This window comes from Microplitis mediator, chromosome 3 (genome assembly GCF_029852145.1).
Source record: "Microplitis mediator isolate UGA2020A chromosome 3, iyMicMedi2.1, whole genome shotgun sequence".
NCBI lineage: Eukaryota > Metazoa > Arthropoda > Insecta > Hymenoptera > Braconidae > Microplitis > Microplitis mediator.
The window spans coordinates 23,469,155-23,490,114 of record NC_079971.1 but is presented as its reverse complement, the minus strand read 5'-3'; the positions used below and the strand labels follow the sequence as shown (position 1 = coordinate 23,490,114).

At 30.1% G+C, this 20,960-nt stretch overlaps 1 protein-coding gene across 5 annotated transcripts in view; it reads left to right on the top strand.

The window, feature by feature from the left end:
- Positions 1 to 2,083: 2,083 nt before the first annotated feature.
- LOC130665065 (talin-2) overlaps positions 2,084 to 20,960 on the top strand; it is a 33,713-nt gene continuing 14,836 nt past the window's right edge. The window contains exons 1-2 of one of the 5 annotated variants that reach the window (XM_057465325.1): positions 2,084 to 2,273; positions 9,330 to 9,395. The gene's annotated coding sequence lies outside the window, so the exon portion shown is untranslated. Of the gene's footprint in view, positions 2,274 to 9,329; positions 9,396 to 15,288; positions 15,932 to 20,960 lie in introns of those variants that run through there. The other 4 variants (XM_057465324.1, XM_057465321.1, XM_057465323.1 and 1 more) reach the window with 4 other exon arrangements.

The window sequence follows — 20,960 nt, the reverse complement described above, 5'->3', positions numbered from 1 at the left end:
TCGCAAGACCGCACCTACGCCAAGACATATATTTATTATATTTAATATTTAGACTATTAAATATTTAATATAAATTTTAAATACTTAACAATATTTTACAAAAAAAAAAAAAGTAAAGTTAATTTATATGTGCAATAAATTTTCTTAGTAAACTCATGTGCAATCGAAGTAAAATTAATTAAAAATAAAAGCCGCCTACATAAAATAAATTTTATTTTTCGTAATCTAGATTACGGTCACTACTTACAACTTACTACTTGTTATAAATGTTTATCTAGATGTCATATCGAAAATGCGTGGAATGCTCAGAGTAACGTACCAACACCCTATTGGGTGTCTTTACGTCAGTTAAAAAATATTTAATTAATTACTATTATTATTATTATTATCATAAATTTAAATAAAAAAAAAATTCCTTGTCATTGACATTGATGCGACATATATTTGAATCGAAGATCGATTGTTAAATCTATTAATTCAACATGTGGGTGACTGACGATATTGTCACACATCTAATTCACGCGGTCCTTTTTTGGTTTGATAAATATTTAAATTATTTTTTTTTATTTTAAATGCTGACGCGCAGAGTTTTGCTCATCATTTTTTTACTTAAAGGCGAATTCTTTTCTTTTGATATTTAATTACATCACGCGCTACTTTTTTTTTTTTACTGTAATTAATGTAAATCTTGAATTCAAAAAAATATTTTTTTATTTTTACACTAGAAAATTAGAAAAAAATTTTTTTAAACAGTAGGAATTTTTTAAATTTTTTTGAAAAAAATAAAAAGATATCAATTTAAAATTTGCAATATTTTCAAAGATATTTTTTATTTATTTTTTAAAAAATTAATTCCAGCTGTTTTTTATTTTTTCGTTTTATCAAAATTTTTAATAAACAAGACATTTAATATTTTCTAAAATTATTATTATTGTCATGATTACAAAAAAAAAACTTTATATATTTTTTAAAATTTGCATTTTATAATTTCAAAAAATTATGATACTGAAGTTACCCGACGTCTAATAAATTTTTGAATATTTTCAAAACGATAAATTATAAAAAAAAAAATATTTAAAAAAATTGCACCTACAGTTTTTTTAATTTTCTACATGTGCATATTTTTAGTTTTTGATTTTTTGTAATCGATTTATTGAAAACAAAAATCAAAAAATTGTAATTGTCTGTGAACTTCAGATCATCAAAAAATTTAATTTATACAAATTATTAAAAATTAACTATACAAATTTTTTTCAATGGTAATGATATTATATATATATATATATAAAAGAATAAAGAATATAATGATATATTTGTTTATATAAATGCAAAGATTCCGGAGACTTAAAGATAAGATATGATTATAGTTTCATTGCATCATATAATCATGAACATATATATAGATATTTGTGTACACACATGTCTACATATATATTCATACATATATATAGTAACTTTAAACGTACAAGTTAGCAAGATATAAGTAATGTAAGCATACGAGGGACGTGGATCTGAATGGAGGAGGCTGGCATGACCAAATTTGGCGCGTTCTCGTGCACCTCATAAATACGTTCCAAAATTATAAACGCGAAAAAAATGATACATATTAATATATACATCAAAAAGCTCTTTTTCACCCAAAACTAAAAATAATAAAAATCTTTTAATGATAAATATAAAAAATAAAAATAAAATCCTCAGCCTGAAATCTTTGAAACCACACGGAATAAATTTAAAATTAATTACCGTCCACGTGAGTCTGGAGTTATAAAATAATATATATTTTTAGTTAAATGCCTGTTTGTTTGGATTTGCTATATTTATATATATCAGTACGGTATCTATCAGCAGCGAATCCTGAAGTCAGTAATTTTTTATTTTACGTCAGCGGGTTTTGATTTTTCGGGCGCGGGATCGCGGGCGGTTTGAATTTCGCGGGAAACGGGGGTGGGATTTTGGTGGAACTTTTTTGAGGGAAATTATCTATTTTTTTGGGAGATAAATTTTGTTAAATTGTTTAAAATATTAAAAGATGCCATCAGTGATTTTTGTTGGTTCGTTACTGCGCCGACAGAGGAACCGAACGGGAGACTGAAGCGCCATAGAGTCGCAAGAGCTGAGTGTGTTGTGTGTGAACGTGAGTTTGTAGCGTACAAGTGACAAATTGTTAATACTTGAGTTTAAAACCAGTGTTTTTTTTATAAATAATTAATAATAATAATAGTAATAATAATAAATATAAATAACTGATAGATCTATGGATAATTATAATAGTAAGTTATATATTTTTGTTTCAATTATCCCCAGTTTAGGACCCGGACTTTATTTTATTTATCGTAATTTCTTTTTTTTAAAAATACTATTGATTTTTCGGAGTTTCATAGACAGATGGGCGTGCGCCGATCTCTTCATCTCGTGAAACTTCCATTTGTGTCAATGTTAAATTAACAATTTTGTTTTTTTTTTTATTTTATTATTTTTTAGTTTTTTTTATTTTTTTTTCTGTACTCGGAAATTTAAATTGCGGTTTCGGAACGGAAGTTTTAAATTTTGAATTTTTACTGGATCGCAGAATCTGGAAGTTAACCTCAAAAGCTCGGGCTGGGCTTAATATTTTTTTCGCAATGATTTGGCTTTCCTAAAATAGATATGATTCATAATACACGTAATAATTGACAGGTCAACCGACTTTAGGTTTTTTTTTTTTTTAACGAGTAATACTTGAATAATTTATTACGTCATTTTTTATTTTATCTTGAGAAATGTTTACTCATTTATTTACATAGAATTTTATAATTGCAATTATTGGAAATATTATTTCATTTATTTGTTAATTTTATTTTTTACTCTGGAATTTAAAAAAAAATTTTTAAATTCAAATGAGTTTTATTTGAAAAAAAAAAAAAAAAATTTACTCTAAAATTAAAACTCAAATTTTTGCTCTGAAATTAAATCATAAAAAATTTTAAAATCTAATTTTCAGTTTGAATTTCAAAAAAATTGACTCCAAAAAAAAAAAAAAAATTTTTCAATTAAATTAAAAACTCAAATTTTTACTCCAAAATTAAAACTCAAATTTTGCTCTAAAATTAAATCACACAAAAATTTTAAAATATAATTCGTAGTTAAAATTTTTTAAAAATTCACTCCAAAAATTAAAACTCAAATTTTTGCTCTGAAATTAAATCATACAAAATTTTAAAATATAATTTTCAGTTTGAATTTCAAAAAAATTGACTCCAAAATTAAAAAAAAAATTTACAATTAAATTAAAAACTTAAATTTTTACTCCAAAAATTAAAACTCAAATTTTGCTCTAAAATCAAATCATACAAAATTTTAAAATATGATTCGTAGTTTAAATTTTTAAAAAATTGACTCCAAAAATTAAAACTAAAATATTTGCTCAAAAATAAAATCATACAAAATTCAAAAATCTTTTTCGTTTCCAAAAAAAAAATCTAGTCAATAATTAAAATCAAAATTTCATTTAGAAAAATTGACTCCAAAATAGATAAAATATTTCCTGCTCCAAAAAATAAATAAATAAACTTCTATTGACATTAAAACAAAATAATAATTCGCCCACACCTATAAATATATATGTATATATATTAAGACATAGCTATTGGGTTTAAGGAGCTTGCATGTGTGTAAGAGAACGCCAGTATATTCTACTCCCCTTCGTGGAAACTCTCGACAGCTTAATCTAATTACACGCGAAGCACTCAGACGCAGTACTGATTATTATCGTCGACGGTTTGCTTGCACTAGTCTACTGACTACTGACTACTAATACCATCACTATCACTATCAGTATCACTATCACTACTACAACTACTATTAATACCGCAACTACTAGCCACCAGTTAATCAACAATATTTAAAACATTCTCATTAATTTTACTAAAATTAACTACTCCATTTATACAAATTAATGTCTCGTGTCCACCAACATTTAACTCGCCCCCAATGCACTAAAATATATACATATATGTATATGTCCCTACAAAAAGTATTAAACTTAATTAATTTTTTTTTTAAATTCAAAGTTTAGTTCAGTCGAAACTCCGAAATGGGAGACATTTCTCGAAAGTTGGTGCAAATTTGGTTGAAGGTCTATGATGTCACTCACAATCACCTCCCCCCCAAAATAAAAAGTCATCACCCCAGGGGTTAATGAAAAAAAAAATTAAAAACAGATTTTTCGCAAATATTTCATAAACGACAAAAAATTTTCAAAAAACTTTCAAACAAAAGTTGTAGAGAAAAAAAATTCACATGAAAAAGTATCAGAAATTTTTTTTGTATCTATAAAAAATAAGACGTTACAAATTTTAGAAATTTCGAAGCTTAATTATACTAAATTTATTTAAATAACGCACGTGAATATTAAAATTTCAAAATTACCATATGACCTTTTAATAAAATAATTGATAAAAAAAAAAATTAATTTAAATATCAAGTGACAACATTGTTTGTATATATTGTTTATCATATTTTGTTGGTTAAACATTTTCCCGGAAGAAAAAAAAGCAAGGACGTGATGTCCGGTTAAGTTGCCAAACGGAAAGTCAAATTCCGGTCTCTGTAATATATAAATAGACGTGTTATGTATACATATAACATATAGTCATATTTTTTTTTATTTACTTTCACTATAAAAAAACGAAATTTTAATCACGAATTTATTTTCATGCCGGATTCGAAAACTAGGCGGTAAAGTTTGGAGTGATGGGGACTCGTAATTTTTTGATGAATAAGGAATCACTGAAACTAATAAATAACAATGATTACACATTGTAATGGCGTAATAGCTTCGATTTAGTCATGTTCAACAATTACGCATCATATATATTTAATATGGGCATTAGTAATTGTGCTTGGAGTAAACTATTAATTTTAATGACCTTAAACTGACATTATTGTTTATATTACTCATATTATACTTATTGTTATATTAATAGGGCTGTTAGATTAAGATGCATCACTTGTTTCCATCAAGTACAAATAAATATTAATAACGAGTGAGTTAACCCGCATGAAAATATCATATATGGTAAACATATATTAAAAAATATATGTTGCAGATATAAATATATATGTGACAATACATGAAATCTTATATAGAACTATATGTAGATTTTGGCTGATTTTATTATTTTTCTATATATGTTTTCTCTTATATGATTTCATATATTTCCGTATAACTTCAATATATTATTTATATATTTGAAAACTTATAATTTTAATATATTCAAAAATAAATGTTATTTATATGTGGAAACAAATAAGAATACATATATAATTCATCATTATATGGCACGATATATGTACCATGTATTTAACTTTATAAATTTTTGTATATTTTTCGATATATAGAACCATATAAGTCTCCTCATATATGTAACAATAAATAAAATCTATTCTTTTCTGTCTTCCTCACTCTCTGTTATAAGATTCAAACGTTGTGTTCAGAATATATATATATATATGTGCTAGCTTACAAATTTACAAATATAATTATCGATATATGTAATACATATATGTGCTAACTTATAAGTTTACATATATGATTATAAATATATATAATACATGTATTAACTTATAAACTTATGTATATAATTAATTATATTAAAACTTACTATATTATATATAAGAAAATATATATTGTTTTTGGCCACTTATATGGTCCCATATTGATTATATATTTATCATATATGGTATTTTCATGCGGGAAAATGCAAAGTCCGACTAAAATTGTATTTTAAATATTTTTTTTTCCGCGCCTTTAATTTCAAATTTAAATACAAATCATCTTCACTTAAAATTAAATTTGCGGGAGTCACTCGTTATGTTTTGACTAAAAATATAAAAAAAAACTTTTTTTGAACTATCCCAAACTCAAAAATGAAAAAAAAAATTTGGTCAATCGAAAATTGTTCTTTTGCTATCTTCAAATTCAAACAAAAAGTCCCAGTATAAAAAATAATTTTTTTTTTAAATCCCCACGTCACCTCACGATTAATTCATTACAAAAATTTGCAACAATAAAATGTCAATCCAGTGACAGACCAAAATCAAACACAAAAAAATTAAATCTAAAAAAAAATTTTTAATTTGAATTTGAAATTTTTTAAAAAATTGATTAATTTGAAATAACAATAATATTTTTAGGTGTGCATTTAATAGGTACTGCTTGATGCAGAGACTCATGATTGGTGGTCGGGTATTTGGGGTAACTCATTTTCCGAAACTCGCCCCTATGACTCTGGTCAGCGTACCTCTTTCAAAGGGGATGAAATTCAAAGCAATTTCATGCAATCATCCAATTCTACTATCCAACTTATATGTGTATATACTTATACTATAATACTGTCACGTCTTGTTGTGTCTTGTATATATAAATATACATATATAGAATACCTCAAGTCCTAGTGTAGTCTGTAGTCTATAGTCTGTAGTCAACATAACAGGGTAGTTATATATATATGAACATTCATGTAATGATGTAGAGGTAGAATATGTGACACAGTCTCATTTCCTCAAAGGAGACAAATACGCTTCGTTACACTGTCATTACAGATATGACGATCTGTACACAACAAATTATATTCAACGGATATACATTGGCCCTTTATTTATTTTAAAAATTAACCCACAAGATAAAAAACAAAATATATTATAGATTTTTTATTCAGTCGTTTAAAAAAAAATGACCCTGTTTTGAGGAGTCAATCAATTGCAGGCGTACTGTGTAAAAAAAATTACGTCATATTTTCCTTTTTTTTTTGCAAGTCGTTTATTTGTGATGCGGATAAGACGTTATGTATAAATAGTAACTTTATATAGATGCATTAACAAAGCTCTTTTTCTTTTTTCCCTTGTCTCTTTTAACGTCCTCAGCTTTGTTGGTGATTGAATTGAGATGTCCTTCCGGCTGATGGAAAACAATCGTCCTGGACAATGTCAGACTGAGTGCTTTTTTTTATTATTATTATTTTCTGAGATATTAATTTTGGAAATTTTCAAAATTGTCAATACTTTTTAACAAATAAATAAATTTTCGAGAGCTTGGTCTTAAATTTTTTTACTTCTAAAGATTTATGAGAAAATTAGTGACCATCTGGAAGCAATTAATCATTTTTCACTAATAATTTTTTTAATTTAACCGGGAAACTTTTTTTATAAATTATTTTTAAAAACTTTAATGACTGGAAGGCCGTAAAAAAAAATTTTACGTCTCAAAAATGAGACTCCTAAAAAAATAAAAAATCCTCAGGATATAAGTTACCCCTCCGCCTTTTGAAAAAAAATTTTGGGCGCCAATTGTACGACCGCGGCCCCTGTAAAATGTCCCCGAATGGCCTGAGTCAAAAACCGTTTGAAATTTATTTATCGAAATTTGAATATATTATTTATTATAATAAAAAGTAATAGTTTGAGTAAATACTATAGGATTATATTGGTTACCTGTCTTGAAATTTAAGATTGTTATTGATGCAAGCTTTTAGTAAAGATCATATCCCTTGGTCTATTCATTCACCACGTTTAATCTAAGACCACCCTTGTTTGTACAGTTTTGGATTACAACTCGTCTAATGGATTATATATATATCTATATATATATTACACGAAAAATAAAATTATTTTTCACATAATTCTGTAATATTTTCCTTCGCTTACAAATAAAATATAATAATAATAATAGTTTTTTTTTATACTTTATTTGTATAACTTATTACTAGGGGGTGCGAATACTGTTCGAATCAAATATTTCTATTCGATTCAAAATTCGAATTAATCGTAAATTATTGGGTTATTTGTAAATTTTTGAATCATTCACCATTTTTCAAATATTCGATCAAACTTCGAGTGTAAAATTTTTATTTAATTTTTTAAATAATTTACGAATAATTTGTAAATTTATGAAACAATCAAATATTTTGAAAATTCAAATATTTCAAATTTTTTAAACACTACGAAAATTCGAATATTTGAAAATTGACGAAAAATTCGTACTAAAATTTATGAAAAATTTGAATAGTAAAAAAATCGAATATTTCGAATTTTTCGAACATTACGAAAATTCGAAAATTTACAAAAAAAATCAAACCTCTGAAATTCGAAAATTTGCAAGTTTCAAATTATTCAAAAATTCGAATTTTTCGATTCGACTTCCAAATCGATTATTAAAATTCAATTTTACACCAACAATTTATGACTTCAAATTATTTTGCACTTCTACTTATTTCTAAAAATATTTTTTTTGTCCTTTTATGCGTAAAAAATAAAATTTGATACTTTATATTCACAATAAAATTAATAGTCGAAAAAAAAAGTCTTTAGTCTTTAGTCCGAAACAACTATAATATAAATTATAATTATTTGAATGAAAAAAAGTAGCGATTACACTGTCAAAAATTTGAGAAGTAAACGCGGATTAAATCCGGATTTAAATAAAATACAGATCACTCCAAAATCACTCCGCTGAAAAAAAAAACTCCATTTACTCCGTATGCGAAGTGATTTTTTTTAAACTCCACACTTCCGAGTGACGATTGATATAAAATTCGAATTGACTCCCGATTCTTTGCAGTGTAGATTTCGCATCTTTTTTGATAAATTTAACACTGAGACTGACACGCAATGACCGAGGATCGGGAGGATAAAATGTGTGATGAATAAGACAAGGACAGATGTATAAAGAGATGAGGGTGGTTAAAAGGGGGTTGAATTTTCTATAGGAGGATGAGTATGGCGGCAATGTGACGGGCGCCGGGGGTGGCGCCGCGACGCTTTGGCGCCTCAGATCCTGTCCCTGTCCTCTCTGGTCCTTTTTCCACGCCCTACTTAAACCCACTACACCCACTATCTTACACTTCTCTTCCGTTGAAACGCTTCAACGACACTGAATACACGTACCTGTAATTCCTCGCTCGCGCTCCCATAACCTCGGTAACCTTTTTAGATTTTTTTTACCGACAACTATACAGTTCTTTGGCAAACCGTCTCTTTTTAACAATAAATATTTTAACGTCTTCGTCATATCAAGTCATTCAATAGATATTATATTTTTTATTTATTTATTATTATTATTTTTTTTTATTATTAACGCGAGTATAAAAAGAGATAATAAAACTTGATAATACATAATCTTGTAATGGGCTCGTTAGACACGTACTTTGGATGCTGAACGTTTATATCAATCGTAAATCCAGTTAAACCCGGTTCAATTAAATGCTCTCAAGATATTCCCTCTCTCTTAATTCACAGTAATAATATTCGAGTATTCAAATAATTATTTATAATTAAAATTTTTTTTTCAGATCCAACACAAACGATCGATTAGAAACGAACGGATTCTGGAACTGAGTGTCACTAATTTTTTTTAAGTAAGTTCTTTATATATTTATCTAAAAAAAATTTACTCTATAAAAAATTGTTAGTGATTACGGATTTTATTTAAATCCAAATTTAATCGGAGTTACGGTTCAAAAAAAATAGCGACGCATACGAAGCAAATATGAAGTTTTTTCAACGGAGTGATTTCGGATTGATCTGAAATTTATTTCGATCCGCATTCACTCTGATTCGGAATTTTTTATATTAAAATAAACTCATTTTCGAAACGAATTTCCCACCAAATTTGATCCACATTCAGTTCGGAGTTAAGCCGCGTTCACTTCGAAAATTTCTTACAATGAAAATATTTTGATATCTCAATTAAATAAGAAAATTGAATATTTGCATAAAAACGATATCTCTAAAGATTAAATAAAACAATTTTTTGATGTATATCAAATTTGAGAATAAAATTAAAAGTCTAAACAAATAATTTTTAAATAAATAAATTAGAGGGGTCTTGAATTGTATAAAATTCACATGACGTGAAACGCAATTTTATTGGTCTGACGTCATTGTGCCTATCGATCCGTTATTTGAATCTATAATGTGTAGTTAATTTTATTTTGAGACGTTGAAAAAATTTGAATAAGTTCCCACTTTAAACAAATTGTAGTATTCTATTTTTGATATCGAAATTTACTCAGAATAATATAGAAAAATCGACAATGAATTTGGGATCGTTTTCTTTAAGAACTGATGCGAATATGGGCGTGGAGGTTATAAACATGCTTTATTTTATTGAGAATGCGGACTGGCTGTGGCAGTATATGAAAGTAAACTGAGTGATAAATAATCAATAAATAAACGATTTTTTAAATAACAATCATCAGCAGTTGCCACGTGCTTATGAAAGTATATTACAAGAGGTTGGCGCCATAATTTGAAAATAGAAGTATGCACTCCCGAGTCGAAATCTAAGGCATACTTTGAACCTAAATAAGCATTGGAAGCCTACATTAGACTTTTCAGGGCATAACCATTGTAAAAGCTTGAAATGGACCTACTCAACTTACCAAGGCTTGAATTGATGTACCTGAAGGGTGTCACGCTTAAATAACCGCAGACAAAATAACCACGACAAAATAACCGTGACAAAATAACCGACGACAAAATAACCAAATGACAAAATAACCGAATGACAAAATAACCGGCGACATAACACACAAAAACCGTGATAAAAGGGCGGTTATTTTGTCGTTCGGTTATTTTGTCATTCGGTTATTTTGTCGTCGATTATATTGTCGCGGTTATTTTGTCTTTGGTTGAACTGTTACGCAACCACCTGAAGATCGAAACGTTTTTCGTACAACGAAAATGAACTAAATTTTTGTTATTCGACTGCTTAAGGGGTAGTTTTGGAAGTTTGGGGTGGTCTAACATTTTCGACTGACAAACCAGCATCTATATGTGAAAAATTTCAGAAATCTAGTCATCCAGTAAAATTTTACTATCAATTGTTTTTTTTTTTCATTGCGCGAAAAACGTTCCGATCTTCAGGTACATTTGAATTGTACCTACTTGGACTTATAAAGGCGTGAGATCTGCGTAGACATAAATCGCGAAACGAACGTACTTAAATTTAACAGAAGGAAGGACTTTCAAGGAATACTACAAAACAGAAAATTTTAAATTCGCGGTCCACTAGGGAATTGATGCAAGTGATCCAGTCATATCTCTCGTAGACTAATGATACTCAAGGGTAGATTGGGTCCTACAAGCAGCCTGGGACTAACAGAGGGTCAATTTAAAAAATTCTGAGTTCGTTCGTTTTTAAATACAGGTCTTTGTAGGTCTAATTAATGCCTTTGTAAGTTTAAGTTGGTTCATTTCTAGCTCTTGCAATGATTATGCCCTGCAAAGTCTATTGTAAGTTTTCGATGGTCATTTGGGCTCAAAGTATGCCTTAAATTTCGACTCGGGCTGTGACGTCACATACACGAGATGGTTAATCGTTTAAATATCGGCTATTATTTATTTATTTAATAGTTAAAAATTCATGAACAAAAACAAAAATTTTTTTTCAAAATGATAAAAAATTATAAAGAATATTAAAATATCACAACTTAAGGGATATAAAAATCATGGAATTATCCAATTTAATCATTTGATTGATGACAAAATAAAAAAAGTATATATGTATATAAAATAAAATAATTGCATGAGTCATATATAAAATTACGCGGAGAAATCCGAAAGTGGTTTTTGGGAAGGACGTTGTCGTAAAATCTTTTCACCCTAAGACATTTAAGTATCTTAGCATCGTTCGTTTTCTGAATTCAATGCACTCCGTATATATGTATATATAGATATATATGACTCCTAATATTGAAATAGTTCCGCACCGTAGACTTCTAAACATAACACTTAATTGCGACAAATATGGCCCGTAAAATTTGAATAGGCACGCGATGATGAGTGCGCATCAACTCTAGAAAGAGTGTCTGCATATATATAAGTATATAAAAGGGTCGGGTTGAAAATTTCTTGGTATTGTTCAGACATTTTCTAAGCCTCCTTCACATTATTCGAGATCCCAGAGCTGTGGGCTTTTAAACGGCTTTGAGGTTTTAAATTCAGCAGACGAAAAAATGAACTGAAAGTCAAAGCTGATGTAATATAAATATTTAATCATGAGTAAAAATGTAAAATCCTGATAAATCGAGTGCGATAAACGTCAACGTTGTGGTTTTTAAGATAAAATCTTGTGTGTAATTTAACGTGTGGTCACAAAATCTTTGAATTAGGAAGCGGAAAAATTCACCTACTGCTTATTCACTCCCGTCAAAAATCTGATATCTTGTATGGTCATCCGCAATGACACCCTCTTTGATTGCAGAGTTATCGATAATCGAAATCAACCAGACATCTGTTGTCATCAGAACTTTTACATCTGCCCGAATCCGAGTTAAGATAAATTTTAGTCATTTATATATTTTTATTATTTACCTTAAGGGGGATAGCCACTGTGAAATTAAAAAAAAAAATTTTTTTTTTATACTAAATCAAAGTTTATATGTTCAAAAATATGTATCTAGAGTTTTATATGAAAATTCCTAATATTTTTCAAGTTATAGTCATTTTTGTGACAGCACGTCAACTGACCGTTGCATCGACTAAAAACTTTAAACGCGTTTTTCTCAAAACTACTTTTTTTGAACTGGTGGCATCTGTAATTTTCATAAATATGAACCGATTCGCAACTTTTTTTTTTTTCGTATTCGTCTATTCAGTAGCTAAAGTTGCACGTAGGGGATTTTGAAAATTTTGATTTTTAAGATTTTTTAAGGCTGTTTGAATCCAAAAAAATGAGAAAAAAAAACGAAAAAATTTTTAATATGTCGCCATTTTTTTTCAAATCAAAATTTTCAAAATCCCCTACGTGGAACGATAACCACATGCATACAGATTACAACGCCGTTTGGTTTTTTTGTTTCTGATAATCCGTTTTTGAGTTAGAGATGACACCGTGGTGGGGAAAATTTTTTTGGTACTCCACAAAAATGCTTATAACTTTGTAACAAAATGATCTTTTTTAATAAAAATTTAGGAGAATTATCTCCAATGTATACTTTATAAAACAAAAAAAAACCGATCCCCAAATTCCTTTATTATTCCAGTCAAAAAAATTCCCGAAAATCACCTATTTTTTCGATCCTCACAGTGGCTATCCCCCTTAAGTGATGAAAATAATATCACATAAATTTATTGTTAGACAATAGCGTTTAAAAGTTTAAAAATATAAACATAAATAAGGGGCCATTAATTTTGGCTCCAGCGGCGAGAAAAACAGGCGACTATCAGAATAAATAAAAAACCATAGGTGGTGATGATAACGATGATAATTTTTAGATAGGGGGTGAAAATTATTTCGGAAAATGAACAAGACTTGAAGCCAAAGAAGAATAAGAAGGGTAGACTAGGCTCGCTCGGTCGGTTGTCACTCAGAACCACGACGTGTAAGGCGATGGCCACTACAGGGGGTGAATTGAGATGTACGGGCTATTTATGCAGCACTTTCGACCGGATGCTTATATATATATATGACTGGGGCGAGTGTACAGCTCGGTAACAGAAAATAACGTGAGGGTAACTCCAGGAGGCGGATTAAGAAAATTTTTCCTATGACTTTTTACCAATACGGCAAATCCAAAATTTATGTAACACTAAATAATATTGGGCTTTTATACAAAATGAAAAAAAAGAGGCTATTGGTTGATTTTCTAATATTTTAGTTTTTCCGATTTAGGGCCGAAACAGCTTATCAGTTTTAGTGTCAATCAAACTGTTAGAACTTATCGACTCGATTAATCACAAGTACCATTCAAATGTGTGCTGTGACTGTAACATGTCCCCACACATGGAGAAAATACTTTTTTGTATAAAGTAAATAATCCTTATAATTAAACAGATGAGTAGTTGGTGTAGTTATCGGGTGATTTCCACCCGGAACTTGGACACTGCCATGTTCTATTGGAAATAGGATAAATCGATTTTGGAAATTGTCCAGAGATTTATCTGAGAATCCACCCAGAATATTGTGATCAAGTGGCTTTTATTTTCTCAGTCGAAAAAAAAGTCGAATTCAAAGTTTTATCCCGAAAATTGGGGTTTCTAAATCAACGGTTACTTGAAGAAAATTTATCTGGAAAACTTGTTGGTCTTTATACAAAATTTCTCAAAAGAAAATTCTCATTTTATTTTTATTCTAAAGTTCATAAAATAAAAACACTAAATGTTTGATGTTCAAAGTAACTTTACGATAGCAGTTCTGGCTCGTACGATTGGCGCCAAACAGTCTGGGTTATTCTGATTGGCTGTTGGACTACATCTACTAAAAATCCATTTCTCTTATTAAAACCCACTTTTTACTCTACATAGCGCATCATTGATAATTTTATTAAGTACTTTACAGTTTACTCTCCACAGCGGTTTTAAATTATTATTACAAATACATTTATCTCAATTGAAGTTACACTTTATAGTGCAATCCAAACTTTTACATTGTGTACCATTAATTTAATTAATTTTTCGAACCGCGAACGTTCCGCTTAGAATCAAAAACTATTCCTGAAAATATGTGACAGTTTTCAGACCTTAGTGTCGTTCTATGTCATAAAATATGTGTATTTAAGTATATTGTGTGACAAGGAATTAAACAGAACGATTTTAGACCAGGGTGAAGTTGGCTGAGATCACGCGCAGTCTGAAATCGTATTTCATTCTGTCACAAAATATTTTTCACCATGTCTGCATCGAAAGTCTTAATTTCTGCTCTGTTTAGAGGCAGAATTTCTGCGCCATTCATCCCTTAAATAGAGGCAAAAATTTAAGCTTTCAGGTCACCTTTGCCTTCAGTTCGGGCAGAAAAATTATTTGTTTCTTCCCAAGGGACAAAGTTTGTTTCTGCCCACTGGCTGAAGGCATTCGCAATTTACTTATACGCTGACGTTTTTTCGGGCATCGAGCGGATATTTAAAGTTTCGATGCTGATATCAGGAAAAAGAAGATTTTTGTATAAAATTTAAGCTGTGGAATAGACTCGAGGTTGAAAAAGTGCAAGATTGACCACAGGATCACTTGCAAGTAAATTAATCTACATGGTTGTCTTTAGATGCATCTAAGTTAGGGTTGTAGAGTAAGATCCTGCGGGACAATCCTCATGAGAGATTAAAGTGGGGGATTAAAAGACGTATCGAAGAGGGGGTTTAAAAGCGCGTTAGTATTTCACATTTATTATTTTCATCTGTCGTAGTGTAGAATTTCGGGGGTGGGTGGATGGACCAATGAGGGTGGATTCTGCGCGCGCAAATAGGACAATCGTCGGCTGGGTACCGCGCGCTAGGCCACAGACGCATCACTTCTTTGGCGACAGCCGTCGGGGTAACATCCTCGTTCTCTCTACCCTCTTTCACCCTTTTGTCCGTTTTCGATAAATATATACATATATATTTTTTTTTTCTTCACATCATTCTTCAACACAATTAACATCCGACCGACTTGCAGTGCCTTAAGTTTCATTCCCTTGTTCATTATTTATCCATCGCCTTTTATATTTATTTCATTACGTGCCTCGATTGTTGAATTATTTAAAATCGGTTGTCGCAATCATTGTGCCTTATTACAGCCGTCCAATTATTTGAAGTTGGTGCCAAAAATTTTTAAATTCCTTTGTGCTTTTTTTTCATTTACTGTTACAATTTTCTCCGTAAATTCAGTTCTTTTAAATTTTAAATTTTCCCGCGTTATTTTCAAATTTATTTACCGTCACCCAGTAGCCTTTAGATTTTTTGTCACCGGATAAAAGATCAAAAAACCGTCCCACACTGTGCCTTTTTACGTAGATATATATATATACACATATATATTTTTACCAGACCCTAAATTTTCGTGCCTTGATTTTTATTTAAAATTCATTTTTTACCTCAGTCCTTAACTCCGTCCCCGTTTCGTCCCACGTAAAGTTTATCGGAGAAAAAAGTAATAATTGAGAAGATCGTGAAGCAGAAATCAGCATGAAAAATTGGTAAGTCGGATAAAATAATAATAATTTGTGTTATAAATTAAGTCGGGGTGTAATTTAAGTTTTTTTCGGATATAGGGGTAAATTTAAGGCTGTAAATTACAGTCAATTGTCGTTAATAAGGATCTTGTTTGTACGGTATCAATTTAGGGGATGTTATCATGGGGGCAAGGACAAAAAAGGTAATTAGATAGATTGTAGTCAATTAGAGGGTTAGAAATATTTGATAGTACTATTTAACATCTTGAAACCGAATATCATAATACCAGTGTAAATTTCCACGGTAGGGAGTCTTAGTTATTAGAGCGCTTTGAATTAAATTAATGGGAAAAAGTCGTAGGGGGTGGTGTAATCATTTACTTAACTTTATTTTCTGTGTGCGATGAATAGGGTCTAGGGTATAAAGTATAGTCTGCACCGTATTGGGATATGTTGTAGGCTTGAGTGAGACGGAAGGGAGTAGGAATGGCGCGAAATTAGGGTAAATACTGTTATCCAGTCACGCTATCAATCTCAAACCCACCGATAGTTATATCGGATTTCAGCGGTTCTGGCCATGTTACACCGCGAAAATAATGTCCAAAGTGTTTTTCAAATGTGATTGTTGTCTATATGTATACAGATTTTTATCTAAAAGGTTTGTGAGAGATAAAGTAGTAATAGAATTAGTTCCATAGATTTTTTTTATAAAAATTCATCACTTGACTAAAAAAATAAATTTGAATTTTTAAAATTTATTCAGTAAAATAAATAATTTAAAAATTTTAAATTTCATCGAAAATTTTTTTTACTGTAAAAAAATTTTTGATCGAAAAAAAATGAACAGAAAATTATTTTAAAATATAATTCAATAAATCTGAGTAAAAAAAAAAATGGGTAATTTGAACAGTATATTATTTCGAGGTATCAAAGGTCGTGTTACTGGGGCACTAATGCGCAGGAGTAGTGCCTGCAAGGATCAGCAACTATACATACTGTGTATACAGTAGGACCCCAGTAGACGCGATTTCACAAATTTACCTCCACCCTCTTACACTCATGCTTGCTCTCATGATCCTCTCCCTTCCCTTCCCTTCTCTTTCGAGCCCCGTGCACCCTTGGACCGTCGCGCAAACCCGGAAATAAGGGGTGGGTCCCGACTCTCAGTTAACGTTTGAGCTTCATCGCGAGCACATTCAGTTCAGTCTCATCTCAACTCCTCTACGATCTTTAGATTTTTATTTATCCAAACATTCGTTTTTTCTAAACCGAACAATGATCCAGTGATTAAATTTAAATTTTTAAATTATATTACATGTTTATTTATTTTATTATCAACTCAAAATGTTTGTGAACTTTTTAAAATATTTTTATCGCGTCTCTTAATTATTTTAAGATGTATTTCAAACCGTGTTGTAGTTTTGTTGGTTTAATTAATTATTTATACACACGAAGTCTTAATCGTAAACGTCACGTTAAAACTGATAAAGTAATTCAGCGATCATGGGTAAATAAAAAAAAAATAATATGCTATTAACAAGTACTCAAAGTAATTAATTTATGATAAAACTTGTAACAAGTTCATAAATATTAATTCAAGTCAATAGACTTTTTAACTCATTTTTTTTATTCAAATCTATTTTTTTTAATAGAAAAATTAAGAGATGAGTTTATTTATAGTGACTGTGGTTTGTAAAAAAAAAAAAAAAAAAAAAGTTTAATAATGTAGAGTAGGCAGGTGAGGGACGAGTGTTAGAGTATAATGCAGTGATAAAAGGGTGGCTCATTGCCACCGTTTAAATATGGGGGTGAGTCGTCTGTATATTTTCTCTTACTAACTTTTCTTGGTCACTAAAAGTCAGAGTACGATTTTGTGGCAAATAAAAAAAATAAATTTGAATTTTAAAAATTTTTGATCGATTGTTGTAATGATGAGGGTGCAGATAAGAGTGAGAGGGAGGTGGACACAAAGGGAAGGACGTAATACAAAACCCCCTGGTTAGTTCGTTGATCCTATTCAGCCGTGTATAATTTTGGTGTCTTGAAGGGGATGAAAAGCGTGAGAGCAATCAATGCCTCGATTAATCGCCATTTGGTTGTCATCGTTTGCTATACAAATTTATGAGTCAACTTCTTTTAAATAATTGGGTTCTTATATTTTCTGGTGATAAATTAGATCATTGTTGTGAGGGAAGGGCTCGGAGTTATTATATATACGAATTGGGTCACATGGAGGTAAAGAGGATCCAAGTTTGGTGCAGATGAAGAGGGTTAGTGAGGGTACAGTACTGTCGGAACCTGCCGGTGATTTAATTTCCCACCAGAATACCGCATTACTCGTGTTATCTCACTGACTTGGCTATTCTTCTCAACGTTTTCGCTCACAAGGTTATTTTTTTATTTTTTCTTACTTTTTTTTTTATATCTCGCTCAACGTTTGTCACTATCCCGGAGGACTTGCTGACCATAAATTACCTTTTTATTCTTTTTTATTTTTTTACCCAGGACAAAAAAACCTCTGCTGATTAGTCCTTTCATTAATATTGCGAATTAATGGCAATAAAAGTCGAAAATTTCAACCTCACTTTTTTTTAAAAAAACAATTTATTTTTTTTAATTCAATTTAATTTTTCATTGATTTATTTTTTAAATTCAATTATTTTTTAGTCGATTAAAATTAAATGAAAGTCATATTTTTTATGGTTTCTATTTTATACGGGTTTAAAAATCCCAGGTGACAAAACATGGCGGACTATCTGATGACTTCAAGTCAATGAAAAAATTATTTTTGATATTTTTTAAATATTCAAGTGATAAATTTAAAAAAATAATCGATTTTTTAAAAAAGTTCAATTTTTAAAATAAAAATATAAATTGTATCTTTTAAATTTTTAATTTTATACAGATTCAAAAATTTCAAGTGGGCGAAAAAATAGTATATTACACTACAAGGGAAGAAAGTTGAAATTCCTGCCCTGTGTGATATGATGCCCGAGGCGAAGCCAAGGGCATCATGACACACAGGGCAGGGCTTTTAACTATCTTCCCGTGTGGTGTATACGATTTTTCTTTATACCTGGTCGAAAGTACGTTTATTAATTACATTTTTGAATACTATAAACAACACAACCACGTTCTGCCTTCAGCTGACAGGTCGGCCATGTTTTTTTTATTTGCTCCCTATTGACGCGCCTCTTTCGGACATACATAAAACTTTAATTTTTTTCCGTCTCCCTTTTTTTTTTTTGTTGCGTTTTTGATGCCTGCCCCGCGACATTTGAAAGCACGAGCGAAGCGAGTGCGTCTGGTCGGCGGGGGCAGGCATCAAAAACAAAACAACAAAAAAGACATAATTATACTTATAAAAAATAAAAATAAAAAATAATTATTTTTTTTCGAAAGAAATAAATTTATGCCTATGAACAAGATTTTTTTCCTGCCAATAAATAATATATAAATGAATACATAAACTTTCAATAATTAAGCTCGCCTCTGCATCAAAATCTTTTATCACCTCATCCTCGTCCATAGAGTCATCAGATGATACTTTTTCAGTCATTGTATTATTGCAAGTACACTGTTTACTTAAAATATCACAAACAACGAGACACAAAAACACTGACGTACATATAAATAAAGCATCGATCTATGATGTTATCGTCAAAAATTTTATTGATAAAGTGGTAGACGTTCAGTAGATGGCAGCAGCCGGCTGTTTCCGTAGGCACAAAAAAATTTTTTGCTCCCGGCGATGTAAGTGGGGCGCGTGTAACTCCACTAGGAGAGGGAAATGAGACTTTAGGCCTTAAAATTAGGGAGGGAAGTGCGTACTTTCGACTAAGGGATAAAGAAAAAATTTTTTTTTATTTCAATTCAATTTTTCATTGATTTATTTTTCAAATTCAATTATTTTTTAGTCGATTAAAATTAAATGAAAGTCGAATTTTTTATGGTTTTTATTTTATACGGGTTTAAAAATACCAGGTGACAAAACATGGCGGACTATCTGATGACTTCAAGTCAATGAAAAAATTATTTTTTATATTTTTCAAGTATTCAAGTGATCGGTATGAAAAAATAATCGATTATTTAAAAAAGTTCAATTTTTTAAAATTCAATAAAATTAAAATTAAAATTGTATCTCTTAAATTTTTGATTTTGTACAGACTCAAAAATTCCAAGTGGGCGAACAGTTTCGTGACTTGAAATTTTTCGGTCCAGTGGCTGGCATTGAATGAAATAAGAGATAAAATATTAATTTAAAAATTAATAACTAAAAAATGAAATCCATCTGATATTTTTTGGAGCGAAAAATAGTGATTTCAGACATGAACGAAAAAAAAAGATAAATCGATCGCAAAGGTGATAGTAGGATGGAATTGCGTGAAAATCGAGTGAGGTAGACACACACAGACATATATATATACATAATATAAAACGTGAGAGGCAGAGAAAGTGGATGAAGGTAAATTCGTTGAAGGGGATAGAAAATGGGGATCGGTTGTGCTTGAGTTTGACACAGTGAGAGCCGGCGTTGCCAGGCAACCTCACTCCTAATATAAGGGTGTACTTTCAGAGTAGTCTTTCTCCATTGGCGTGGATACTTGCACCAAATTTATACCTCTGATGGCCTATGTCACCGTGCCAGCCTCACTCTCAATCCCTCTTGTATCCCGTCATCATCGAACAACCTTTTTACTTCTAAAACCTCCCTCTCACATAAGCCACCGCAGACTAAAGTCAATGACCGAAAAAAAATTAAACCATAATTGCCGTATTTTTTACCTCCCATTCAAAGCCTTAACAAACTAACCCTTAATTCAAACCATTCTCAACCCCGACATCTATTGTAATTACGCAATTATCTTTTCAATTCCTGGACGCTCATCAGAAAAAGATAAAAAGTCTTCTTTTAATTTTCTGTCCAGCTTCAATTTAAATTAAAAAGTTTTAGTCCGAGCAAATAACTGACTTTCATTCATTTTTATTATTTATAGGAATAGTTATGCAAATATCGGGGGATAATGAAAGTGTCTTTACCCATCTGAGGGCC